This window comes from Ixodes scapularis, unplaced genomic scaffold, assembly GCF_016920785.2.
Source record: "Ixodes scapularis isolate PalLabHiFi unplaced genomic scaffold, ASM1692078v2 PGA_scaffold10__122_contigs__length_95168666, whole genome shotgun sequence".
Classification (NCBI taxonomy): Eukaryota; Metazoa; Arthropoda; class Arachnida; order Ixodida; family Ixodidae; genus Ixodes; species Ixodes scapularis.
In genome coordinates this window covers 80650158-80656700 of record NW_024609836.1, presented here as the reverse complement: position 1 = coordinate 80656700, position 6543 = coordinate 80650158, and positions in this window count along the sequence as shown.

The following is a 6543-nucleotide window of genomic DNA, read 5'->3' as shown; positions in this document are numbered from 1 at the left end:
TTTACCTATCGAAATGTAATAGAACCATTGATGACAACCTTGACATTCCCCAGGTTAGTCGTATATTCAGATACGTAGACGACTATCTTATCCTCCTCAATGCCCGACCCAAATGTGAGACACAGTTCATGGATTCCGTTCAAACGACATTCGAAAAACACGCCGCGGGACTTAAGTTCACATATGAATGGCCGGAAAACCAGTCACTCCAATTCTTAGATCTCAAAATAACATTCTTCGACGACAGTGTATGATGGATGTACGCCCCACGAACAAAGAAAAGTCTTCTGCAATTTGACTCCGCACACACTAAGCTCGTCAAGAGAGGAATTGTTGCCAGTATGTTGGGGGCGGCTCTGAGGAAGTCTTGCGACCACACAGCAGGAGAGAGCTTCAACATCCAGCTACAGAGACTTCGCGCATCAGGGTACCCGACTTCAGTTATTACCACCATCGTGGAGAGCATGTTAAAACAACGTCAAAGAGGAAGTCCAAACCGAACAAAGATCCGACCTGTGGTAATGCCCTACCTTCACCGTCTCTCCCATAACCTAAATAGAGTAGCCGCAAAGTTTGAGGTTCCTATCCTCCTCACAGCGCCCGACAAACTTAAAAGATTATGCCCAAAAATCAACGAACAGCAGGATACACACGACCTATGTAAAATCAACCATGCAAGCAAGTTCGTGGAATGTCACAGCGGCATCACATACGAGATACCGTTGTCATGTGGGAAGGTGTATCTGGGACAATCTGGAAGGTGCATCAATGTGAGACTCAGGGAACATGCACTTTCTCTAAACTCAACGCCAGCGGGCCATCTTGCTGTGCATGTAAGAGATTGCGGGTGCACACCAAGGTTTTCTGAGACTAAGGTGCTTAAACATTTTAAGGAACAAAAGACTAGAGAGGTGTACGAGGCGTGCAAGATCGCAAATAAGGGCCTAGCCTGTATAAGTACGCCTTCGATTGCTCTGACGGCGAAAGAGCTCCAATTTTTTTAAATTTTAGTCCCTAAATTATTTTTTCTTCCTGTTTTCTTCTTCTCCTTTTTTTCCTTCTCAATTTTCATTTCTGTGGAAGCCAACCCCCCTTGGGATCACCGTCGACATCGTGGTTCTTTTTCTTTTTTTCTGGCTGTGACAACCAGTAACCGTTGGGTCACCGTCAACTTTCTAGATCACATCAGAATATATGTACGTAGATATATTCACTTCGGTTACTTGGACGACGACGACGACACAGCTTTGGGTTACCTTCGTCTGTATCTCCTAATTCCAGCTAAATAACTAACTGTATAACGATCCTACTTGCTGACATTCCGAGGTGTCCTACAACCAGGGAGGGATCCGATCGCAGTGCACAAGGGGCCTCCTCCGAGGAGGCCAGGATATTTGCAAAAATGTCCACCACGGCATCGCTCCTACCGGCGGCCCTCGAAGAGGACCAAGGACAAGCATGTTCCGCCACGCTCGTAAAAGATGGGTACACAATTCCGCTGAAGCTCTCACCGGCACAATCAGCAGTTCCTCATCGACGATCATGTCTACCCACGACAACGATCCCATGGAATCCGACGACGGAGAATATAAGGCCGTTCATGGGAAAAAGCGACGCAAGACCTGCCCGAACAAAACGCCAGCTCTCCAGGAAGGGGCAAACCTTCAAGTCGGATGCACCGTACTCTATGCCCCCACTGACAACCAGAAAATTGACTCGCTCAGCAAGTTCAGACTCACAGACTTTCTGAACAACGTTGCGCCAGGCATGGTCACTGTTGTTCGCGTAAACAAAGCTCGGAACATCCTTGCAGTCGACGTGAAAAGACCCGCGTTCAAGGCCGAGCTCCTCAAAGTGACCAAGCTTTGTACAGTGCCGGTGAGAGCCTACCTACCAAGAGAACACTCGGGCAGTTTTGGCGTCCTCCGGGATATAGACCCGGACTATACCGAAAATGACGTAAAGACACAGCTGCAGTCATCCATCGGCATAGTTGAAGTGAAGCGACTCGGCAAAACATCGCCCGTGGTACGCGTAACATTTGCAGGAGAGCAGGCGCCCCAACACGTGAAAGTGGGCCTCGTGAGAACAGAAGTGATTCCCTACAGAGCACGCCCTCTGCAATGCTAGAAGTGCTACAAGTTTGGCCACATCGCAGCTGCATGCACGACTATGTCTCAACTGTGCCATCGGTGCGGCAAAAGTCATGACGGCATGTGCGATGGCGCCCCGTACTGCGTGAACTGCGAAGGTGACCACGCCTCTAACGCAGCGGACTGCCCGGTTAAAGAGAGAGAAACTGAGATTATAAGGTACAAGCTCGAGCACAACACCACATTTCGCGAAGCGAAAGGAGCCGTACATGCTAAGAGACAGGTTAGCAAGAAAACGACTGCTAAAAACACGCACTCATCTAAGAACACCACCAACAATATACCTCCGCTGACTGCTGAAGAGTTCCCTCTGCTTAAGACACCGGAGGGCGCAATTGACAAGCCCGTGGGCGTAGCGTCCACCACAAACAGTTCTCAAAAATCATCCTTTTGGGAACAGCCGAACATCAAAGACATCACCTCGCACACGGTTTCTGGGGTGCATTTGCCGACATCCAACCAGACAAGTGGAATGGAACATGGTTCTCCTTTTAAATCCATAATTGCACTTGCGATCACTGCGCTTCGTAGACAATTGAACACACTCTCACCTTCGTCAGCACTTCATCAAGTGATCGGGGCAATCCTTTCCCTAGAGCCCATTATTATGATGGCATTCTGAAGGTCTTTTATGCTTTCCTTACTCGTGAGAAGAATGACTGTCTCTATTTTAGGCTAGTCACCGCCGAAATCATCATTTATCATTCATCAAATGCCTCATGGCGTAGCTGGAAGTGTATGGCTAGTGCCCCCGGAACGACCTATTCATGACAGCACACAATAAAACGACCAGAACAACCCAAGACACCGGATGCCCGACAATTCTGCAGTGGAATTGTAACGGTCTAAGACAAAGACTCACGGATCTCAAATCACGGCTACTGGAACATCCATTCGATATACTACTGCTACAAGAGCCACGAATGGAACAAAAACAAATCAAGATACCTCAGTACACCGCTTACGCGACCAAGCAGACAGGCAAATATCCGTGGGCAGCGATACTCGTGAGGAACAGTGTATACCACCATCAGTTGGACCTCACCAAGTATTGCTCAGAGAGGGCGGACTTCGCCGGGGTGCAGGTGCGCGCACGCAGAAAAGATATCGTGATAGTTTCGGCATACATACATCCATTGGGCAAGTGGCGACCACGTGTTCTGGCCGAGATGAGAGCGGAGCTTGCCACAGACAAGGATATGCTGATCGGCGGCGACTTCAATGCTCACAACGAGTCCTGGGGAGACGGGAAGACAACAGCCAGAGGTCGGAGACTCCAGAGACTCCTGGACACAACAGACTTCGAAGAAATTGGCACAGGGACCCCAACATTCCTTCGGACAGACACGCAGCAAAGTGTGATAGACCTGACATTCACGGCCGGGACACTCAGACTGCTACGAACGACCCCTCAACCCGACGGGTGGGGAAGTGACCACACACCCATCATAGTGGGAAACCTCCCTAAACCGCCCTCGAAGACTTGCTAAGTTGTCGACTGGGCTAAGTACCGGTGGCACCTCTCCAGCTTGCGTGCTAGTGGTCAACCCCTCACCACTCAGGCTATGGCCGACGCACTTCGACTGGCGACTCACACGGTAAGCGTGCCGACCAACAGGCCAAATCCAGACCTAGAGTGGCTGGAGCTTCGTGCAAAAAGAAGACAAGCCCAGCGGCGAGCCAAGAGAACAAGGCTGCCCGAGGACCAGGTCACGTTCAGGAGACTTGACGCAAAATTTAAAAGGCACGGAAAACGGCTAGCACGAGAACAATGGCAGTTCAAGTGTGAAACACTGGACGGAAGAGGAGGGAGCACAAGCGCATGGAGAATGGCATGGAGCTTGACATGCAGACCGGGACCAAGACACGCCATCATCGGCATGGCCATCAAGCTGCATATTACCACACAAGCTGTGATAGAACTCATCGCGGACGCACTACTCAGTACCCCGTCCCTCCCTGCAGGACCGAGGAAACCACCCAAAGGCTGGATCCGATGGAGACCGCGGGAATTTCAGGCGATGACCATAGGACAGGAGGACCTTCATCTCCATGAGCTCAAACGCGCCCTCGCATCGCTGCCTCGAAAGAAGTCGGCTCCCGGACCTGACGGAGTGACAAATCAAGCGCTTCGAAACCTCGAAGAGGACGCCTTGCCGGACCTCCTGGCATACCTTAACGAGGTATGGACAACAGCATGCCTCCCGGAAGACTGGAAGAAGGCCATCGTCGTGCCACTCCTCAAGCCCGGCAAACCGTCAGACCAGTCCAACTCCTACCGTCCGATAGCTCTGACGTCGTGCGTCGGGAAGCTCCTCGAGCGGATAATTCTCTGCAGGCTGGTGCACCATCTCGAGACGGTAGGAGCTCTGCCAGAGTGCTACGCAGGATTTCGACGCGGCAGATGCACAGCGGACGCCATCGCTGACCTGGTCACAGCGTTGGAGGACGGCAAGGCCCGACACCGAACAACAGGTGTAGTTCTCCTCGACATCTCCAAGGCCTTCGATGCCGTTGAACACAACAGCATCGTGACAGAGCTGAAAAGACTGGGAATCGGTGGCCGAATGCTTGCCTTCATCCGCGCGTTCCTGGAAGGCCGCGAGGCACAAGTGAGCGCTGCGGGTGTCTGCAGCACAGTGAGGCGTATGACACGAGGGGTATCGCAAGGCAGCGTACTGAGCCCGCTGTTGTTCAGTGTGGCGTTGGCGGCACTCCCGCAAGCAGCCCGGATAGGCGAGCGGACGATCCGCCCAGTGCACATGGCAGTTTACGCAGATGATATTGCCATCTGGGCGGCCGACCGAGGCTGCTGTAGGAAAAGCGTCCAGAAGGAACTGCAGAGAGCTCTGGACAACATCTACCATTTTCTAACGACACTGGGCCTCAGCCTCTCCGCGGCAAAATCGGTAGCCCTGCTCAATGCGCCACACAGGACGTACAAGTTCACATTGTCTCTACAGATTGCAGGGGCCCCAGTACCAATAGTAAAGCAAGCAACATACCTGGGCCTGATACTAGATGACAGAGTCTCGTGGCAACCTGCTGTGAGCACAGTCCTCAACAACAACAAGAAAACGACGTCCATCCTTCGCATCCTTGGAGGGATACGAAGAGGCACCTCACAACGCATGATGCTTCAACTTTACCATGGACTGATCAAAGCACGAACGCTCTACGCACTCCCACTCCTGGACCTCAACCACAGGCAGTGGGCAAGCTTGGAAAGGGCACAAAGAGTGACACTGCGCATATGTCTAAGCGTCCCACGGACGGCATCATCGCGTCACACACTAGTAGAGTCGGGAACAAACACAGTGCAAAATGCAGCGACAGAGCGGGCTCTACGACATCTCATACGAATGCAAGAAACTCCCAGCACAGTATCACTCGTGAAAAACATAGCGACTCGCCGTGCACATCTTGCGACACTCGTCAATCTCCTTGAAGAAATTGCTGGGTGCCCAACCACCCACATTACACTTCCACCGCCGCCCAGTGAGCCTCCTGCAGTGAGGATCGAAATGAATATCGCGCAGATGGGCCCGAAGGGAGTAACACCAGCGACAGTAGCGTATCAACACACATTACAGCACATCGAAGAATTCTACCACAGATGGACACGGACATTCACAGATGGGTCAGTGAAAGCACAACGAAGAACAGCTACGGCTGCGGCGATCTCGGAAGGACACAGCAGAATGGAGAAGCTGAGCTTTCACGCGTCATCCACAACAGCCGAGCTGGCAGCCCTCCGCCTGGGACTGGCAATGACGGATGGGAAACAACCGGGGAACCTGGTTTTGCTCACGGACTGTAGGGCGGCGCTAAGACTCCTGGAGAAACCCGACAGGGCACCTGCACTCGCATGGGAGGTAATGGCCAAGGCTCAGAATCTCCAAAAGGGAGGATGGACGATCGCCTTTCAGTGGCTTCCATCTCACTGCGGGATTGAGGGCAATGAAGCAGTTGACGCCCTCGCGGACCGGGCCCACGACGAGCCAAACTGCACCATTTCTGAGGTCCCCGCTTTCGCAGACGCTCGCCTATTGACGCGGCGAATTATCTCTGCACGCAATCCGGAGCTCGAGAATGGACCCCTACCCGCTAAAGTTCCCGGACGTCTGACGAGAAACGAGACGGCCGTCCTTCACAGGTTACGCACCAGAAGCGCCTTCACTCCCGCCTACCTGGCAAAATGGAAGGACCACCGAGATGACGCATGCGGTAAATGTAGGGTAACCGCCGACGACGAGCATCTTCTATGTGTGTGCCCCCTGTACAAACAAGAGCGAGACGAACTAAGACAAACCTACTCCGCCCTCGGATGCCCTAGTGACACCCTGGAAGCGCTGATTAGGCCCACAGCAACAGCTGCCAAGGCGGAAAG